Raw genomic sequence first — 11,123 nt, 5'->3', positions numbered from 1 at the left:
GGAGACCACCTATGAGGAGCTGCGGCCTCCGGATCTGGGGCTCTATCTACATTGTGGAGAGATAACGACATCATTGGGGGGTTGTGGAAGCAAAGGATTCTGGGAGTGGATATGCTAATACACCCCTCCCCCATAAGTCTGTAAGGGAAGAAAAAAGAGGGTTTTATCGACTGATTGAATACCGCCATGCCATGACCACATAACACAAAGTAGTGACTAAATACCGCCTTACTGTGATCTCATAATAATGCCAAATAGTGAGTGAATACCAATTCTGGGCTCGGCCTCTCCGGTCATTAATAGACCAGGACCATCCATCAGATGGCCGAAAAGGTATGGTGTAAGAAACTGTACAGGTGACTTTGTGAGGTCTCAGAGGAGATCACCGCCATACTGTGCCGCCTCCCATGATTTTGTGCCTGCTGTATATTATATTACTTATATGTCATGCAGTCGATTCAACAATTTTTAAAAAGAAACTTTCGCCCGAACAGGGACTTGAACCCTGGACCCTCAGATTAAAAGTCTGATGCTCTACCGACTGAGCTATCTGGGCTCTGTGTCCCAACAGGGAGTGGTAAGATCTGTGGACCACAAGCCAAGTTAGGGAGGTGGTCCTTAGCTACATAGGCCCTGTGTATCCTGGGGTGACAGGCCAGATTAACCCCCCACCCAGAATATACCCCGGGTATAAATTGGACAAGGCCAGGTTATACCCCTCTGGGCTAGAATATACCCCAGCTGCTGTAGATCAGATTTTTCAGGCTTTTGAGAACCATTGAGTGATATACTTGTGCAGCACAGGGGAGCCCGAGGCAGCGCAGCGGGGGGGGGGGACAGAGACAGTGCATGGGGCCCCAGATATCGGTTTTATGGGTTTTCAACGTGTACAAAAACCATGTTGTCTCTGTGACTTTTGAAAAGTTGTTCAGAAAAAATAAAATAAAATCAGGCCCTGGACACAGCCCTGGACTAGTGTAGCAAAAAAACCAAAAAACATTTTTTAAGGTAACTTCTGGCTAATTGGCCAACAGGTACAATACACATGTGAAATCTGTATGAAGCCAGGTCTGTCAGGGACGGTGTGATCTGTGGCCCATGGATGTCACATTCTAGGAAACTGTGCAGGTGACCTTGTGAGAAGAGATCGCCGCTAATCCTCCATACGGTGCCGCCTCCGATAATATTGTGTCTATCCTGCTGTATATTATATTACATATATAGCATGTCGTCGTTTCAATATATTTTATCAAAAATACTGTCACCCCCAAACAGGGACTTGGAACCCTCAGATTAAAAGTCTGATGCTACCGGCTGAGCTATCCGGGCTCTGTGTCACACTGGAGAGCGGTGAGATTTCAGTCTGGAACCACCAACCATCCGACTTCTTCTCCTGTACAGACACATGACTTCTTGTACCTGGGAAGTATGATGGGAGCTTCCACTGACTCCGTATATGAAGACATTATATTACATTCAGGGTCACTGAAGCCAACAGGATGAGCGCCACATTGCACCTGCCGGGGTCACTCACAGAGGTTACCTTCCCTCTGTAAGTGACCTAGGACTCCACATTGTAACTACTGACCCTGAGGGGCAGGAATCATAGGTTTCTCCACATGGCGAGCGCCGGCCCTCACAGTTCCCCGTCACTTCTGCTCGTTCTATACACATAAGTGTAATAAGTGCAAAACGATCAACATAATGGAACGTCAACATGGCAGCAACATAATGAAAATGCAGAATATTTAGTCCTCATTAATGCAACAATGGTCTCATAAACAGGCGCGCAGTTTGGTTTAACCCTTTTACAATGTGACCGCTGCAACCCCAAAATGGGACTAAAAGGCTGCATCTCACCCTGAAAACACAAGTCCTCGTACATCTCCATCAACCAAAAAATAGTTCTGCCTCAGAATATGGCGACTGAAACAAGTTTTTTTGTAAGTAGTAAAAAACCCTTTATAAATGTGATATCACCAAACTGAGGAATAGAGCAAAAATATTATGTTATTACCGCACTATAAAATGCCAAGAAAATAAAACCTAAAGAACATTGTCAGGAGCAGAAGTTTCATTCAAGACTCAGAATCCAAGAAGTATCATTTCTCCTTGCAGAGAGAGACATGTTAAGCATGGCGAGATGAGGAGACTCAGGCCATGTGCACACGTTCAGTATTTTTCACGTTTTTTCGCTATAAAAACGTGATAAAAACGCGAAAAAAACGCTTACATATGCCTCCCATTATTTTCAGTGTATTCCGCATATCTTGTGCAAATGTTGCATTTTTTTCCGCAAAAAAAATGGCATCGCGGAAAAAAAAGCAACATGTTCATTAAATTTGCGGAATTGCGGGGATTCCGCACACCTAGGAATGCATTGATTTGCTTACTTCCCGCACGGGGCTGTGCACACCATGCGGGAAGTAAGCAGATTATGTGCGGTTGGTACCCAGGGTGGAGGAGACGAGACTCTCCTCCATGGACTGGGCACCGTATAATTGGTAAAAAAAAAAGAATTAAAATAAAAAATAGTGATATACTCACCTTCGATGGCCCCCGGAGTCTTCCCGCCTCTCAGCGCTGCATGCTGTCGCTTCCGTTCCTATAGATGGTGTGTGTGAAGGACCTGCGATGACGTCGCGGTCACATGACCGCGATGACGTCGCGGTCACGTGACTGCGACTTCATCGAAGGTCCTGCACACACACATCATCTATAGGAACGGATGCCGCTGAGGAGATCGGCTGTCTGCAGGTGAGTATAACCTTTTTTTAAATTTTTTTTATTACTTTTAAACATTCTATCTTTTACTATTGATGCTGCATAGGCAGCATCTATAGTAAAAAGTTGGTCACACTTGTCAAACACTATGTTTGACAAGTGTGACCAACCGGTCAGTCAGTTTTCCAAGCGATGCTACAGATCGCTTGGAAAACTTTAGCATTCTGCAAGCTAATTACGCTTGCAAAATGCTAAAAAAAACAGCGAAAAAAACGGGAAAAAAACGCAAAAAGAAAATGCGGATTTCTTGCAGAAAATTTCCGGTTTTCTTCAGGAAATTTCTGCAAGAAATCCTGACGTGTGCACATACCCTTAAAGCGGCAATGCTCCTCTGGGAAATATGCAGAGAGGAAGAGGACTAGAACTCTAGCGCCACCTTTTGGAAGCAGAAATCCTAAGTCAATGTCAACCTCTTAGGGTATGTGCACACGTGGCGGATTACTCCGTGGATTTTCCCAGATTGATTTTGGTAATTCCGCAGGTAAACCGCACTGCAGATTTCCTGCTGAATTACCGCGGATTTACCGTGATTTTTTGCATTTTCTGTGCGGTTCCAGCTGCAGATTCAGTACAGAAACAAACCAAAAAGATTATAACTTCCAGAAAATCTGAGAAAACTAACATCTAATTCTATCTGCACACACAGCTTACATCTACATTCACCATGTAATTCAGTCTCCTGGGTTTTCAACTAGCAATAATCACGCCTCGGATAAACCTCATGGGCTACGATACTGCCACTGCGCAAAGCTGGAGACCATCAGTGAGGAGCTGCGGCCTCCGGATCTGGGGCTCTATCTACATTGTGGAGAGACAACGACGTCATGGGGGGTTGTGGAAGCAAAGGATTCTGGGAGTGGATATGCTAATGCACACCTGTAATGGAAGAAAGAAAAGACCCCCAGGCTGGGGGAGGGGAGAGGGTTTCTCCCCCATCTGACTGCTCTTCCTTCCTGGTAATATCACCACCTCCTACTATACAGACTGTGGGACCCTGCACTTATGTGTTAGAGGACTGCATTACCAGGGACGTCCTGCCGGTGGCGCAAGAGCAGCTGAGAAGCATTACTGTCATGCCATATAATAAATAGAGACTGAATGCCGCCATTATTTAGGTTGTGCGCCTCAGTGGGGACCGTAATGATGATGTCTGTAAAGTGCTGTGGAAATTACTTGTGCAATATAATTAGTAAAAATAATAAATGCATATCACCACATAATAACACTAAATAGTGACTGAATACCGCCATTCATTGCCCTCTATACAGATTGGAACATGACATTACCTGGGGGAAAATCACACCACCCAAAACTAGCGGAAATGTTGGCAGCCATGATAGACCCACCTCTTCCGACAAGCCTACAACCTGCAGTAACCACTGATCCACCAAACCGCTGCACGACCAGCTCTATCCTCACCCATCCCTTGTAGATTGTGAGCCCTCGTGGGCAGGGTCCTCTCTCCTCCTGTACCAGTTATAACTTGTATTGTTTAACATTATTGTACTTGTTTTTATTATGTATACCCCTCCTCACATGTAAAGCGCCATGGAATAAATGGCGCTATAACAATAATATTTTCCTATTTCTCTTAACATTTTGAAATTGTGTTAATTGTTTTCTTCTTTATTAAAGTCTTCCACCCGAACAGGGACTTGAACCCTGGACCCTCTGCTAAAACCTGACGTTACCCACTGAGCTATCCGGACTCTGTATGTGGTCACTGACACAATGACTTTCTCCTGCAGTTATCTGCCATCTGACTGCTCTTCCTTTCTGGTTAAAGACTATCACCGCTCCCCACTATATGGAACGTCCTTTGGTTTCTAAGTCCTGGAGGTAACAACTGAATTGCGGAGAGGATGCTATACAGGGACTTATAATGAATTGGGGGTGGGGTAGGATGCTATACAGGGACTTATAATGATTTGGGGGTGGGGAGGATGCTATACATGGACTTATAATGAATTGGGGGTGGGGGAGGATGCTATACAGGGACTTATAATGAATTGGGGGTGGGAGAGGATGCTATACAGGGACTTATAATGGATTGGGGGTGGGGGAGGATGCTATACAGGGACTTATAATGATTAGGGGGTGGGGAGGATGCTATACAGGGACTTATAATGAATTGGGGGTGGTGGAGGATGCTATACAGGGACTTATAATGATTTGGGGGTGGGGAGGATGCTATACAGGGACTGATAATGATTTGGGGGTGGGGAGGATGCTATACAGGGACTTATAATGTATTGGGGGTGGGGAGGATGCTATACAGGGACTGATAATGAATTGGGGGTGGCGGAGGATGTTATACAGGGACTTATAATGTATTGGGGGGGTGGAGGATGCTATACAGGGACATATAATGATTTGGGGGTGGGGAGGATGCTATACAGGGACTGATAATGAATTGGGGGTGGGGAGGATGCTATACAGGGACTTATAATGAATTGGGGGTGGGGAGGATGCTATACAGGGACTTATAATGAATTGGGGGTGGGGGAGGATGCTATACAGGGACTTATAATGAATTGGGGGTGGTGGAGGATGTTATACAGGGACTTATAATGAATTGGGGGTGGTGGAGGATGCTATACAGGGACATATAATGAATTGGGGGTGGGGGAGCATGCTATACAGGGACTTATAATGAATTGGGGGTGGGGGAGGATGCTATACAGGGACTTATAATGAATTGGGGGTGGTGGAGGATGCTATACAGGGACTTATAATGATTAGGGGGTGGGGAGGATGCTATACAGGGACTTATAATGAATTGGGGGTGGGGGAGGATGCTATACAGGGACTTATAATGAATTGGGGGTGGTGGAGGATGCTATACAGGGACTTATAATGAATTGGGGGTGGTGGAGGATGTTATACAGGGACTTATAATGAATTGGGGGTGGTGGAGGATGCTATACAGGGACATATAATGAATTGGGGGTGGGGGAGCATGCTATACAGGGACTTATAATGAATTGGGGGTGGGGGAGGATGCTATACAGGGACTTATAATGAATTGGGGGGGGGGTGGAGGATGCTATACATGGACTTATAATGAATTGGGGGGGTGGAGGATGCTATACAGGGACATATAATGTATTGGGGGTGGGGAAGATGCTATACAGGGACTTATAATCAATTTGGTAAAGTTAATGATGTTATCAGGAAATTATGATTAAGTGAGGTTGTGGAAGAAACTATAAGAGGCTTATAATAAATTGGCATCTGGGGGAGGACAGTATAAGGGACTCTTTATAAATAGGTTTTCTGCCTGCTTTGCAGCGCCCCAGAGTCCTGGTCGTTGCAGTAATGTCATTCTTCCACCAGGGGGAGTGATATTGCGTCTGAAGGCAATAAAGGAGATCTCTTTACCAGGTATCACAAACCACACAACACACTTCACACTCCAGCCCACCAGGGGGAGCTACGCTCCTATCTATTAGGGCACTCCTCACAATTGGGTAAAACTGGTGGTCTGGATAGGAAGTAAGGCAGAAGCTGACTGGGTTTCACCCAGGCAGCACCCTGTCAGGCAGCCAGACGGGAAGGAGGAACATCAGAGCTGCAGACAGAGAGGTCCCCGACAGGGGTGGGATCCTGTCAGAGGCCTAGACCGAAGGCCACGGAGCTGTGCCTTCCCCACATGTGGCAGCATCCTAAGAAAGGACACGAAAGAGAATTGTATTGCGGAGGGTGAGAAACGAAGTCATAGCACAAGGAGAGGAAACCAGAAGGAGTTCTGCCCTGTAACAGGCTGCCTCCTTCTGAGGCGCAAGAATCTGGTAGCCAGAATACCGAGGGAGTAAGGATCTCTATGCTTTACTTCAGAGACTGGCAGGACAGGTAATTTCAAGTTACCTGCCCGACCCAGGAGGCACGGTGGCAACTTGTGGGGGCCGGGGTGTGATAGAGTCCCTGTAAAAATCCTCAGGCCATCAGTCATACGGGTTTGTCCTATCCATTCCATCAGGGGGACAGAGAGAAAGAGAAATAACATCTAGAACAGCAACATCAGTTGTGAGGACCTTACCGAGAAGCTTAGCAGGGAGGTACTACAACACCCAGGCGCTGGAGGGAGGCTACTGATTTCCACCTGGATAAGGGGACTCTGGATTTGCCTTCAGACCGGCCGGACTCTGCCTGCCCTGTGTTCTGTACCCTGGAGTGTGGATGCTGAAGCCTTCAGTAAAGGTAAAGAGACTGCAACCTTGTGTCCTCGTTCTTCACTGCACCTCTCACCACCTACACACTGGGAAGCCCTGGGGATACACTTCACCTGTGGGAAGGTATACCATCTAGCTGCCATAACATCACCCCAGCGGACCCCTAAGCAGCGTCGGTCACCCTGACCGAATACCACAGGTGGCGTCACAAACATATCCCTTTAAAGACCTTTCCCCCACTTTTACAACGGACGTCCCTAGGGCCACGGACCGGGTCAGCCACCGTGACATCCCCACCGAGAACCAAAGGACCCGGTACTGAGTACCCCATAGCCCTACTGGGGGCGCTCCAGCTTCATGTATAATATATATCTAATATATAAAGCTGAATGTGTGTGTGTGTATGTACAGGTCCTTCTCAAAAAATTAGCATATAGTGTTAAATTTCATTATTTACCATAATGTAATGATTACAATTAAACTTTCATATATTATAGATTCATTATCCACCAACTGAAATTTGTCAGGTCTTTTATTGTTTTAATACTGATGATTTTGGCCTACAACTCCTGATAACCCAAAAAACCTGTCTCAATAAATTAGCATATTTCAACCGTCCAATCAAATAAAAGTGTTTTTTAATAACAAACAAAAAAACCATCAAATAATAATGTTCAGTTATGCACTCAATACTTGGTCGGGAATCCTTTGGCAGAAATGACTGCTTCAATGCGGCGTGGCATGGAGGCAATCAGCCTGTGACACTGCTGAGATGTTATGGAGGCCCAGGATGCTTCAATAGTGACCTTAAGCTCATCCAGAGTGTTGGGTCTTGCGTCTCTCAACTTTCTCTTCACAATATCCCACAGATTCTCTATGGGGTTCAGGTCAGGAGAGTTGGCAGGCCAATTGAGCACAGTAATACCATGGTCAGTAAACCATTTACCAGTGGTTTTGGCACTGTGAGCAGGTGCCAGGTCGTGCTGAAAAATGAAATCTTCATCTCCATAAAGCATTTCAGCCGATGGAAGCATGAAGTGCTCCAAAATCTCCTGATAGCTAGCTGCATTGACCCTGCCCTTGATGAAACACAGTGGACCAACACCAGCAGCTGACATGGCACCCCACACCATCACTGACTGGGTACTTGACACTGGACTTCAGGCATTTTGGCATTTCCTTCTCCCCAGTCTTCCTCCAGACTCTGGCACCTTGATTTCCGAATGACATGCAAAATTTGCTTTCATCAGAAAAAAGTACTTGGGACCACTTAGCAACAGTCCAGTGCTGCTTCTCTGTAGCCCAGGTCAGGCGCTTCTGCCGCTGTTTATGGTTCAAAAGTGGCTTTACCTGGGGAATGCGGCACCTGTAGCCCATTTCCTGCACACGCCTGTGCACGGTGGCTCTGGATGTTTCCACACCAGACTCAGTCCACTGCTTCCTCAGGTTCCCCAAGGTCTGGAATCGGTCCTTCTCCACAATCTTCCTCAGGGTCCGGTCACCTCTTCTCGTTGTACAGCGTTTTCTGCCACATTGTTTCCTTCCAACAGACTTACCATTGAGGTGCCTTGATACAGCACTCTGGGAACAGCCTATTTGTTGAGAAATTTCTTTCTGGGTCTTACCCTCTTGCTTGAGGGTGTCAATGATGGCCTTCTTGACATCTGTCAGGTCGCTAGTCTTACCCATGATGGGGGTTTTGAGTAATGAACCAGGCAGGGCGTTTTTAAAAGCCTCAGGTATCTTTTGCATGTGTTTAGAGTTAATTAGTTGATTCAGAAGATTAGGGTAATAGGTCGTTTAGAGAACCTTTTCTTGATATGCTAATTTATTGAGACAGGTTTTTTGGGTTATCAGGAGTTGTAGGCCAAAATCATCAGTATTAAAACAATAAAAGACCTGACAAATTTCAGTTGGTGGATAATGAATCTATAATATATGAAAGTTTAATTGTAATCATTACATTATGGTAAATAATGAAATTTAACACTATATGCTAATTTTTTGAGAAGGACCTGTATGTGTGTATGTCCGGGATTGGCATCTGAACCGTCGCAGCTACAGCCACAAAATTTTGCACAGTCACACGTCTGGACCCCGAGAGCGTCATAGGCTATGTTGTGAGGTGAAATTTTAACCCCGCGCTTTCCAATTCACCAAACAATTTTGCCCCTATCTACATAATGGGGAAAAAATGAAAGGAAAAGTGTTGGAGGCAAATTAACAGCTGCCAGATGTGAACAAGGGGGACTTAAAGAATGAGAGCGATGGCGCCAAAGAGTATATACTGTACAGTTGCTAAGGTGGGGCCCCGACATGGGATAATCACCACACCACCACGGGGATATGAACACACACATAAAATGCGCCACACACTACCACGTGCTCGAACACATATACCACCCTCAGCGCACATTTCACCACACATACACCAACCTCACCACATAAAAGTCAAAACACAAAAGTTGCCACGCGCAAAACTCTCCACATGCAAAACTGGCCACACGTGCAAAACTCACCTCATGGAAAACTCGCCACACGCAAAACTTGCACACGCGGAAAAAATGCCACATGCACAAAAGTTGCAACACATGCAAAAGTTGCCTCACACAAAACTTGCACATACTCAAAAGGCACCACACATAAAACTCGCCACGCGCAAAACTCGCCATGCGCAAAACTTGCTGCACACAACTTGCTACACTAACCTGTCACATGCAACTCGACACACAAAAAGTTGCTACACGCATGTCGCCACACAAAACTCATCTCACAAAAGTCGCTACATGCATGTCGCCACACGCAACTCAACACACACAACTTGACACACGAAACTCGCCCTAAAACACACACAAGTCTGGTATTATCCTTCAAAAATAAAAATCTGATTAATAAGCAGACAAACTACAAGAGCAACAAATGTACCATATAGGAATCCGGCAGCTGTCAGTCACATGACCTGTCTATTATGTGTATGTGTGAGCTAATATATACTGCCAGGGGGTGGGCTTACTGTTGGCTGGGGATTTATCAGGCTGCCAATTTAGCTTACAAATACTGAGGTAAAAATACTGACCAAATAACGTGTGAACGAAGTCTAATACAGGAGGAGATGACATACAGATATATACTATATACAGGAGGAGATGACACACAGGTATATACTATTTACAGGGGAGATGACACACAGGTATATACTATATAAAGGAGGAGATGACACACAGATATATGCTATATACAGGAGAGATGACACACAGGTATATACTATATAGAGGAGGAGATGACATACAGGTACATACTACATACAGCAGGAGATGACATACAGGTATATACTATATACAGGAGGAGATGACACACAGGTATATACTATATACAGGAGCAGATTACCTACAGGTATATAGTATATACAGGAGGAGATGACATACAGGTATATACTATATACAGGAGGAGATGACACACAGATATATACTATATATAGGTGAGATGACACACAGGTATATACTATATACAGGAGGAGATTACATACAGGTATATACTATATATAGGAGATGACATACAGGTATATACTATATACAGGGGACATGACACACAGCAGGTATATACTATATACAGGGGAGATGACATACAGGTATATACTATATACAGGAGATGACATACAGGTGTATACTATATATAAGGGAGATGACAAACATGTATATACTGAGGTGAAAATGAGAGGTGTGAGGTGAAAATGAAAAGGTGTGAGTGCAAAATGAGAGAAGTGAGGGAAAATAGTGGAGTGATCGGAAAATGACAGATGTGAGGTCGAAATGACGAGTGTTAGGGGGGAATGAGAGGAGTGAGGGAGAAAATGAGAGATGTGAGGGGGAAAATGAAAGATGTGATGGGGAAAATGAGAGGCGTGATGGGAAAATAAGAGAAGTGAGGTGCTATAACTAACCACAGATATTTACTATGCCCAGGCAACGCCGGGCTCTTCAGCTAGTATATATATATATGATTTTATGCCAATCAAGCATTCAACAAAGATTGTGCTTTATGTGACATCATTACTGTATATGATCCTCTTCTCTCTTTCGGTAATTTACTTCCATATTATGACCACGTAATAACACCAAATAGTGACTGAATACCGCCATATAGTGCACTGTATACAGACTGTCCACA

The 11,123-nt window shown here is 45.0% G+C and overlaps 1 pseudogene; it reads right to left on the bottom strand.

Moving 5' to 3' along the window:
* Positions 1–3,464: 3,464 nt before the first annotated feature.
* On the bottom strand, positions 3,465–3,536 carry LOC143777252 (U4 spliceosomal RNA; annotated as a pseudogene).
* Between the last annotated feature and the right edge of the window lie 7,587 nt (positions 3,537–11,123).

Source organism: Ranitomeya variabilis, chromosome 5 (genome assembly GCF_051348905.1).
Source record: "Ranitomeya variabilis isolate aRanVar5 chromosome 5, aRanVar5.hap1, whole genome shotgun sequence".
Classification (NCBI taxonomy): domain Eukaryota; kingdom Metazoa; phylum Chordata; class Amphibia; order Anura; family Dendrobatidae; genus Ranitomeya; species Ranitomeya variabilis.
Note: the sequence above shows the minus strand (reverse complement) of the source record. Positions and strands in the feature narration are given on the sequence as shown.